Source organism: Sorex fumeus, unplaced genomic scaffold, assembly GCF_029834395.1.
Source record: "Sorex fumeus unplaced genomic scaffold, SorFum_2.1 ptg000035l, whole genome shotgun sequence".
In the NCBI taxonomy this organism is placed as follows: Eukaryota; Metazoa; Chordata; class Mammalia; order Eulipotyphla; family Soricidae; genus Sorex; species Sorex fumeus.
Window position 1 is genome coordinate 6,608,307 of NW_026606092.1, and position 11,511 is coordinate 6,619,817.

General features: G+C 34.1%; 1 protein-coding gene across 4 annotated transcripts in view; it reads right to left on the bottom strand.

Moving 5' to 3' along the window:
* The window catches only part of TAFA2 (TAFA chemokine like family member 2), a 661,692-nt gene that overhangs the window by 152,033 nt on the left and 498,148 nt on the right, over positions 1 to 11,511 (bottom strand). The gene's annotated exons all lie outside the window — the stretch shown is intronic.

The window sequence follows — 11,511 nt, forward strand, 5'->3', positions numbered from 1 at the left end:
AATAGAAGTCAGGATATAATACATGTGTGTCATTTTAAGGTGCCACATTTATGGCACTTTGCAGCAGTAGCTAACTATTATACCTATTCGTTAATCTTGGTCTTTCATGCCTCTGTTTTGTAGGATATTCATAAATGACATATACTTAGGTAATATAAAGTATATTGACCCATTTACTCTCCTCTAACAAAGCAACAAAGGATATAGTTATTTTATTGTTGTAAGCCATAACATTTTGTTCTTCAGGAAAGCTAAAATAAATCATACATTAGAAAATGAAAGAGGATGTTATCCACAAAGTGATATTACTAGTGTTTAGACCACTATTTACATCGAGGGTTTACTAATACTGATAGTAACAAGATTTAAATTTATTTACTCATCCATTCATAAAATATTTAGTACACTTCAATAGTACAGTGAGAGGGAGAGGGAAAAGAAGATGGGGGAAGAAATACTGACTTAATTTTGGTACCACTTGCAAAACAAGCCCAATCTTTGCAAGCAATGTAAAGGCAGTAATTCTCTACAAATATGCTTTTTGAAATCATGGAAAGTGCTCCACAGAATAAAGCCACAAATAAGGAATGGTTAGTGTTTAAAGATAATTGAAAAAAAAATTTACACTAAGCTTTGAGGATGTGTTGTCAATGCAAAAATATTTAAATTATTTATAATACTGTCTTTTTTGAAAGTATGATTTCAAAATAGAGGAAAAGAAATACACACTATCAAAGTAAAATTGCCTGAAGAACTTACTTGCAACATCATTGTTTTAATTTAAGTTTTTAGGGTGGGGACACACGCAGAAGTCTTCAGGGCTGTTTCTGGTTCTTTGCTAAGGAGTGATCTCAGTTACTGCTCAAGGCTTTAAATTAGGGATTTAATTTAAATCATGGTCGACTACATGCAAAACAACCACCTTACTTCTCTAGTCCTGTATTCCTCTTTAAAAAAATAGTTGATACTAATTTAAAAATATGTTTTTTACCTCTATTTTCATTGCTGCTCATTCACAAGTCAAGACTTGTTAAAAAAAAACCCTAAGTACCCAATGATTGGACAAAGATGATTGAATAAAGATGTGGTATTTATGCACAATGAAATGACACTAAAAGCCTATTATTTACTGCATCAAAGATGAAACAAAGGGATTTTCCTAAGCAAAATAAGACAGGAGGAAGAAAAATATTTATTTTATTCACAGTTTAAATATAAGAAAGAAAGCAATGGAAAAGACTAAATCATACCCTTGGAATTTGGCTACAGACCTGAAGTTATCAGAAGAGGTACAGAATAAGGAGCAAAGAGTAAACGGAGTCCAGTGGACTTTGGATTTGGGGGAGGGGCAATGCTCAGACGTTATTTCTGGCTCTGCATTCAGGAATTACTCCTAGCAGTGCTCAGGGTACCATATGGGAGGCGTGTAATCCAATCTGAGTAGGCTACATGCAAGGCAAACACCCTGCCTGCTATCCTATAGCTCCGCCCACATTCCTAAGACTTTGGATGTAGGTGAGGTGTGGAAACATATATATGAAAATGTGTGTATCTATTTCCCTAAAATATATTCTGTTATTTTAAAAATTAATTCAATAATAATGAATAAAATATCTGTTCTATATAAATGATGATAGAAATAAAATAAAGTAATAACTGCATATCCAGAAAAGAATATTCTGTAAGAGAAAATAGTAAATGAAACCACTTAGTGGTTAGAATGAGGGATGGGTAAGTATCATGTGACGGACCCAGTTTTGAAACCTAGTATCGCATATGGTCCACAGAGCCCACCAGGAGTGATTCCTGAGTGCAGTTAGAAGTAAGTCCTGAGCACTAAAGGGTGTGGCCCCAAAACCAAACAAACAAACAAACAAAAACAAAACAGGGATAAGTCCAAAGAACAATGTTTTTAAGCTTGAAAGGCATAAAAGCTTATTAGAAAAAAAGCAAGAGATTAGGACATGGTGTTAATTATAAAATAATGAGGGCCCGAACTAAGCTTGGATCGAACAAGAAAAGTATGACACTGGGCATGAGTCCTAGAATAAACAAGAAAATCGATTGTATGATGCAGATGACCAAGAGAGAGAAATTGAAAATGACTCAAAGTTTCAAACCTGGTTGAATGGGTTTAGATACAACACTCATAGAATGATCAGAATTAAGAAGCATTCCTAGTTTACAACAACTTAAAGGCTCAAAGACAGGGAGGTTTAAGAAGAAAGGGAAGAAGAGTGCAGTCAAGGAGATTTGGCAGAGGTGACCTCTAAAGCTACAGCTTTATTTGAACATTTGATTACAAAGAAGTTGGTAGAAAGAAAGATAACACGGTCACTACTTATGACGTCTCTTCAAAAATGTAAAGCAACAAGGATCTTGAATAAAAGAAAACATTTAAAAATAGGATATAGGAGTTGAATAACTTTCAGGATATGTCTTACAAATCAAAAGCAACAGCTGGACTGAGTATTTGCAAAATATGAAAAGAGCTATTTTAATAAAAGACTTCACAGAAATTCACAAAGCAAAAAGTTTTAACATTGTTATTTTGACACCGGGCATTTGGAACATGAATTCCATTTTCTTTTCTTTTCTTTAAAACTTTATTTTATTAAAGTAGTATGAATTACAGTTATTTATAATTGGGTTTTTCACATACAATGTTTCATCACCAATCCTATCACCCATGTCAATTTTTCTCTACCAGTGTTCCCATATTCCCACTCCTACTGTTCATTTCCAGTCTCATATCTTGACAGAACCCTTTTAAATTTGGTTTTTAAAGTTTGGGTCTCCGATTCCAGTGTTGTGGACACCATAGTTTGGATATTTAGTACTATCATTCCTTAACTCCCCAATGTATCTGGGTCTCCTTGACTCCTGCCCTCATTGCTTCTCATCTATCTCCTGCACCTAATCCCTTTACTCTTTTTGTTTAATTGAATCACCATGAGTTACAAAGCTCTTCATAATTGCGTTTCAGTAATAGAATGCTCCAAACTAATCCTTTCACCAGTGCATGTTTCCCAACACCAATGTCCTAGTTTCCCTCCTGCAACCCTCCCTCCCCATATTCCCACAGCCTGCCTCTAAGGCAGACACTTTTCTTTCTTTCTTTGTCTCTCTCTTCTTCCCTCCCTCCCTCACTCCCTCCCTCCTTCCCTCCTCTCCCTCTCTTCATTTTCATTTTCATTTTAAGCACTTTGGTTTGCAGTGCACACACTGAAAGGATGCCATACATATCATTTCACCTCCTTTCACCACTCAGTTTCTATGCAGAATGATCATTTTAAACTATCATTTTTATGATGGTTTCTCCTGTCCTAACTGCATTCCTCCTTTTCCTTCTTGGCAAGTTTTCTACCACAGACCAGTCCTTCTGACCATTTTCTACTGACTTCACAATATCCCACAAACGATTGCAACAATTCTGTCTCTACTCCTTTTCCTCTGACTCTTTTCATTTAGCATGATACAACTCATATCCATCCATGATTTCATTTTTCTTAACATCTGCATAGTGTTTAAACTGTGTAGATATACCATATTTCTTAATCTACTCATCTGTTCTCTGGCACTTGGTTTGTTTCCAGATTCTGGCTATTGTGAATAGTGTTGTAACACACATGAGTACATGTGACGTTTCTGCATTGTGTTTTTGAGCCACTATGGCTTATTCCTAGGAGCAATGTTCCTAGGTTGTATGAAAGTGCAATTTCTAGTGTTTTGAGCAAAATACATATTGTTTTACAGAAAGGCTGGACCAATCAGCATTCCCGTCAGCAGTGAATGAGAGTCCCTTTCTTTCCGGATCCATGCCTGCAATGGTTGTTGTTTTTGATGTGTCCTAATTTTTGTGACATGAAATGATATCATTGTTGTTTTGAATTCCATCTCTCTGATAATTAGTGACGTAGAGCACTGTTCATGGGCTTCATGGCCTTTTGTATTTCTTCTTCAGCGAAGTTTCTGTTCATCTTTACATTATTTGATGCAATTGTATAATTTTTTTTCATATAAAGTTCCACCAGAGCCATATATATCTTGGATATTAACCCTTTATCAGGCAAGTGTTGGGGAAATGATTTTTCCCATTTTATGAGCTCTTTGTATTCTAGTCATGGTTTCCTTTGAAGTGCAGAGCATTTCAGTTTAATGTAGTCCCTTTTGTTTATCTTTGCTTCCACTTGCTTGATAAAGCGATGGTCCACCCTTGAAGATGCCTCTAGCTTCAATGTCATAGAGAATTCTGTCTATATTTTCCTCTATGTACCTAGTGGATTCAGGTCAGATATCAAGGCCTTTAATTTGTTTTGATTTTTGGTGGTTTTGTCTTACATGGCTTAGATAGAGGTGTGAGTTTAATTTTTGCATGTAGCTGACAAGTTTTCCCAGTACCACTTTTTGAGTAGCTTTCCATATTCAACTTCATATTTTTGCTCCTTTATCAAAGATTGACTGATCATAACCCTGAGATTTTATCGCAGAATATTCAAATCTATTCCATTGATCTGAAAGTCTTATTTTATTCCAATCCCATGCTTTTTAAATTAATATCACTTTGTAGTACAGTTTGAAGTTGGGGAAAGTGATGTCTCCCATCTTCTTTTTCCCAAGGACTGCTTTAATATTGGAGTGGGGGGTGGCATTGCTCCATATGAATTTCAGGGGTGCTTGGTCTATTGCTTTTAAAAGTGACATGTGTATCATTGTAGGGATTGTATTGAATCTGTATAATGCTTTGAAAAGTATTGCCATTTTTATGATGTTAATCCTTCCAAGCCATAAGCAGGGAATAATTTTCATTTCTCATTGTCTTCTTTTATTTCTTGAAGCAGTGTTTTGCAATTTTTTGTATCAGTCTTTCACTTCTTTAAGTTGGATCATCATCTCGCAAGCCATCTTCAGGAAAGTCTCCAATTTCTAATCTACATTTTATTATTTATGTCCTGTTTTGAAAGGAATTCTCAGCAGTCCTGGTCCTATTATTCCCCTCGTCTTCTTTTTAATATGGATCCAGGACTTGTCTCATCGAAGTAAGTCATCCTTCAAACCAAGTAACTCTAGGCTGAATATTTCCACTGTGACATGATAGACTTCTTAGACTCAGCTATTAGGTCGACTGGGAAGATGTGTATAGGAATTGGTCTGCAACTATCCAAAGATCACAAGACCAACACACTATTTATCCTGTGCTTTCCACAAAGGCTTTCTAAGTATCTAGTGTTCTGTCATTCAGTGATTTGAAATTTTCTATAATCTGAAGATACTTGACCAAGAGATCTTTTATGAGAGATGCTCAAATGCATGAGCTACCCAAATCCTAGCATATACTGGCTCCATCTTTCTCCCAGTTCAGCCCACGGGTTATTAAAGAGCTGAGGATTGGATTCAAGCAAGAAATAAAACCACATCCACTAATCCTATCATTGTGATTTGTTTTAGAAAGTTTCTTGTTTTTAGAATATATGTTTCATAAACTTGATGTTAAGCAAGTTGTCAACTTTTTTTGACATTTCACAGAATTTATCACAGGTCAAAGCAGAAAATGTTTATAACTTTATTAATTCATCTGTATGCATATATTGATAAAATTGAAAATGATTGTTGAAAAAAGTAGATATAAAATAAATGATAAAGTGATTTTGTTAAATGCTAAAAGAGGCACTCTTAAGAATATTGAATGACACAAAATAAATTTGAAAAACAGTTCTTAGCTTAGAAACTATGTTATGTAAGGGTCCAAAGAGATAGAATAGTGGGTAAAGTGCTTTCCTTGCACTCAGCTGACCCAGATTCAATACTCAGCATCCCATATGGTCCCAAGAGTCCGCTAGGAGTGATCCCTGAGCAGAGTCAGGAGTAAACCAGAGTACAGCCTGCTGAAGTTCCCCAAGAAAAGAAAATTCAAAAACTGATTCAGGCAGTTAGTATGGCTTCTTGACATAGCACTGTAGCACTGTCCTCCCATTGTTCATCAATTTGCTCAAGCGGGCACAAGTAATGTGTCACAACAAATTGTGAAACTTGTTGTTACTGTTTTTTATTTTTTGGCGTATTGAATACGTCACAGGGAGCTTGCCAGGCTCTGTTGTGAGGGTGAGATACTCTAGGTAGCTTTCCGGGCTCTCCAAGAGGGGCGGAGGAATCAAACTCGGGTCAGCCATGTGGGCTGCATGCAAGACAAATGCCCTACATGCTGTACTGTTGCTCCAGCTCAAAGCATGAATTAATTTTCCAGTGATCAAAGAATTTCATCTTAATACAAGGTGTTATCCTCAACTTTTACTCACAGCAAGATGCACTATGCATGCTCTAGACTGTGTTCATATTTACATTCATAATTTGTCTATTCTTTCTTCTCTCTCCCCTTTCTAAAGTCTTCTCCTGCATCCCCCCTCCTACATAAATTCTCTTTGCTACATGTTTGTGCTTTATAGTATTTAAGAGACTGACAGAATACCACTAGAGTAGTAGTCTTAATTTCTGGATTTAGGTTGTAATATTTCCTTCCAAATTAGTTATCAGAAGAAACTGTCCTGGCAATATTGCACATAATACAGACAATGGAAGTTGTTTTCCAATACCTATGTTATTTTTTTAAGAGTAAGATGATTTCCCAATATCTAGCTTGGCACATAGCTATTCTAGAATAAGAATAAGCTAAGCGTACTGGGTTGCAGGTAGTTATATGATTCAATCTGGAACAAACGGTTGCAATTTACAAGTTGGGGGTCTAAAAGAAAGTAATTTATCCTCTTTCCATTTTTCCAACCTCATGAATCAGAGATAAAAGGTTCCTGCTAGGAGGCTGGAGCCACAAGAAGAGGTTTTGTGAATTCTTTCCTCATAGCTTCAAAACCATTTCAGAATTTTATAAGAAGGAAATTAATGTCTCTTGTGTTTCAAGCAGCATCATTTTGAATCCTGTCAAGTTAATGTAAGTTAGCTTGTGATATTAAAAAAAAAACCTCCTAACATTACTGAATAAATAAGAGGCTCTAATACTTATTTGTTCCTAGACAATATGATTATTTTATTTTTCTTTCAAATTTGCAGTTTTTCAGCACGAGTTTCTCAACATTTTCAGCTATTCACTGCTCCCAGAAGAAAGGATTCAAATTTGTTGGGGTGTTTTGGAAAAAAAAAGAAAACTAAAATATTCTCGGAACTATAAGAAGCTTTATGCAATATGTATTCTGATGTTTCCTGATGTGTATTAATTTGAATAAGCAGTTATCTTGTTGGATACAAATATAGAACATCATAATCAAAAAGTCTGGAAAACATCTAAAGCTTACTCTCTTATTTCAGATTCAGAAGGCATATTAGCATATTAAAAATGCAAGAATCCCTAAAATAAAAAATTATTTTTTAGATTTTTCCTCTAGCAATAAAAGATAGAAACATTTTAGCATAATAAATATTAATATGCTTTATGGCTACTATCTGTGGAGTATTTTACTAAAAAATTGAATTTCTAGATAGTACACAAAGTCTATTACATGTTCAACAAATAGTTCTTTAATTCTTGCTCAGAAAATTTCCAGTAACAGAATATTTTCTTCTTAAAATATGGTCTGTTTCTCACAAAGATATCAACTAGATTGATGCTAATAACTAATATTTAATTTGTCCATGTCCACTTTTTAAAAAATTCAATCCTATTTGTCCCTCTCCTAGAGCCCAGAAAGATACCGAGAGTATCTCACCTGCATGGCAAAGCCTGGGAAGCTACCCATGTTGTATTCAATATGCCAAACACATTAACAACAAGTCTCAAAATGGAGACATTACTGGGCCCGCTCAAGCAAATTGATGAACAACTGGAGGACAGTGACAGTGACAGTGACAGTCCTATTTGCAAACTGTTTTAAGAATTATATACCAGTGTTGTGATTGCATCTGAAAGTTCAGTTAACTGATTTAAAATACTTTGTTACTAAATCTACCTGTAGTACAGTTTCCACTTAGAAGTTTTTTATCAATTCATTTCAGTTTTATAAACATTATACATATCATAATAAAGATACTTTTTCACAATTTGCTTTTACTCAATCATCTGATAGCAAATATGGAAGTAAAATACTATTTGATAACTAAGATGTCCAGCTCCATTATTCATCATTAAGATAACAAACTTCAAGAATTAAAAAATATCAAAGAATGGTATAACTAATATACACCTTTAATAAGTCCTGCACATCTCTTTACCAAATCAAGAATTGTTGCCTCAATATATCATCATAAACCCATGTGTAGAGGTCATATTAGTCAACATTATAAGTATACTCTTAAAAATAAAGTAACATAACATATAACATAACAACATTGTTCATATAAATGTAATAATGTATCTGACTTTCAGTAGAAATACTTCCAGGGTCAATAGGTAAAATAGCAGAAATCCAAAACCAACTTATAATTCTTGAACCCAGCTGTAGAAAGCAAATCACTTCACAATGCTTTTTCAGCATGTCTGATTTGGGGGGGGGGAGTAAACTCTAAATAATAGTGGTGAATCTTTTATTGAAACAATGAATCTAATCAAAGCAGATAGAGTGTCAACTAGAATTCATCTGCCTCACAGGGACGGGGAGGGGTGGGGGGTGGGGTTTTATTGGGGTTCTTCATGGTAAAAAATAAGTATTGGTAAAGGGAAATGTGTTTGATATTTGCATGACTGAGACATAAACCTGAAAGCTTTGTAACCTTTCCCACAGTGATTCAATAAATAAATAAAAATAAATAAAATAAAAAAATAAATGTAATAATGTATGGTAGTAGTGGCTGATCAAGTATAAAATTTTAAAAAGTTTTACCAAAGTTACCAATATTTTAAAAGTATCAAAATTATTTTGATTAACTTTACATTTTTATAATATAATAAACATAAAACATTTTACCAGTTTTAAATACATAACTATAATTTTGTAGTTTTCTGCACTGTGCAATTAGCCACACATTATCATTCACCATTATATATAGTTAAGCAGATTTTCTTGTAATAATTTTTAAGATTTATTCAGAAACTTTCAAATATCCATCACAACGTATCATAGGCAATAAATATTATAAATCAATGACACATATTCTATAACTGAACTTTATACCTTTGGATTTTTTATCCCATTTCATCCACTCTTCAACCCCTCTGGTAGCCACCAATCTATTCTCTGTATCTATGAACTTGTGTTTCTACTAACTTTGATTAGAATTTTTGTCTTGACCAATTTGTCACCAAGTTGCTTTCAATCATTATCATTTGCTAGCCTTTAATAAATTAACCAAATATACAATTCCCAAGATTTTTTTTAAAGCTGCAGTCAATAAGTTTAATTAATCAAATTGATTTCAATCTAATCTCTTCAACCATACTAAGGGTAGCTTTGAACATTAAATGTCAGAAGTTCAATTAAAAAGAATTAATAGTGATTCCACTGAGCTCTGAATAATATGTAAACTTTTGAATAGCTATATAATGAATCCAAATGGACAGTCTGATTCAGAATACCAATATGTTCTTGAATAAATTAATAATGTTCTTGTTTCTTTTCCTAATTACCATTTAAAATTAAACTTATTTAAATGTCTTGTCACACTGGTAAGATATTTGTGGGTTTAATTAATTCTACTTAAAACTGAAAAGGTCTCATGATACATTTGCTTCCTGAGTTGTTTGTTGGACACTGATATTTTCATTAGGAGATGGGCATTTAAAAGAGCTGATTCAAAGTTATATCATGAAACATGAGGTATATCAAGTGAACTAAGTCAATATGTTATTTTAATCCACTGTGAAGGTGAATACAGAACATGGGGGGAGGGGGAGCTGGGGAAGTTTCTTTTGTGTTTAGTATATAAAATTTCTTTTCAGACAGTAATGCAAATGTGCTTTTCTAAGAGTATCTGATGAGCCCTGAGGTCATTGTATACCCCTCTCCAGCTACCCTGAAATGAGGTTCACAGTTGTGACAGTTGCTGTCTACACCTTGAACTCATGACTGGAAATTATAATCATGAGACCTCATGAATAGGGAGGTGATTAAAACACTAAAACAAACAAACAAAATATAGCAGGAGAGTGGAGAGACGGTATAGTGGGTAGGGCATTTGCATTACACACGGCTAATTCAGGCTCAATCTCTCCTACTCCTATATGGTTTCTTAAGCACAATCAGAAACAAACCCTGAGCATAGCCAAAAAAAAGAAAAGCAAATAAATAGGGCATTTCAAAGTTGTTACTATATTACATGTATTACATGTTACTATATTACATGTATACAGTATTACATGACAAACTTAAAAAAAAATCTTTGGAAGGTGAAGGAGATTCTCTGATCAGACAAGAACAGAATAAATTTCTTGTGAACAAAGACAGCCCAAGAAAGCAAATAAAACCAAATATCAAGGGAAGAAAGAGCCAAACAAAAACAGTAAAGGAACAAACAAGAATCAAGTACTACATCAGTTTCCAAGCTTGGGTCTACCATCTCTTTCCAAAAAAAAAAAAATCATTCATCTCCACCCTAAAAATCTGCCTTAAGAGAACAAACAGAAAGCAAGATCGCACTCCAGGATAGTACTATCACCTCCCCGGACCTTTCCAGGAGGGGGGTATTGTCACCCACTGGGCTACTTTGCACTTAATGAAAACTGAAGATTGAATAGTCAAAAAAAAAAAACACAACATGATAGGGAAACAATGAAAAAAGAAAAGACATCCAGGGCCTAGAATTTTTTTAAACCATCCAGTGATAGAGACTAAAATATCCCTGAAGAATAAGGATCCTATACCAGATAATTGGGTTAGATAAAAAGAACATCTGAGAAGTAGTTCGTGGTTTTCACTTGAAATAATCAGACCAGTGAGAGTTTTAAATTTTTAGAAGCATAGCTTTGATGCTTAAAAATTTGTTTAGAGCTACAGTATTAACAGCTACATTATCCCCTCATTGTGGGGAAATTCATGTATGAAATGTCACACTGCTTTTCAGATATTGCTTGAAGCATATTTTCAATACTGTGCATATGTTAATTAGTATTACATCAAAATTTATTATGTTTGCCTTCAGATGTAATCTTGGGAAAGCTAACTAATCAGAAGCCTACTTTAGTGCAATTCCTGAGAGTAGAAAAACATTGTACTTTTTTCCCAATTTTTTTTAAAAAATTTATTTTATAAGGTAGTTCACAATATTTGATTGCATTTAATATCCAAACACCAATCGCACCACATTTTACCTTTCCACCAGCATACTTGGTATGTTTCTATCCCAAGCACCAATCCCTGTCCCAAAGCACAACTAAAATAATATATTTTGTATTTTTTGTCATGAAAAATGACTGAAAATGCTACAGAAAAGTATCCATAGAGGTGCGTGAATATTATTCTATTTTTGCAGGGGTCATTAAGACATTCTTTAGGATAAAACTAACATGTTAAAAGTTGAAAGGTGTGAACTTTTGCATATATATGTATATATATCTCAAAATAGGTATATCTG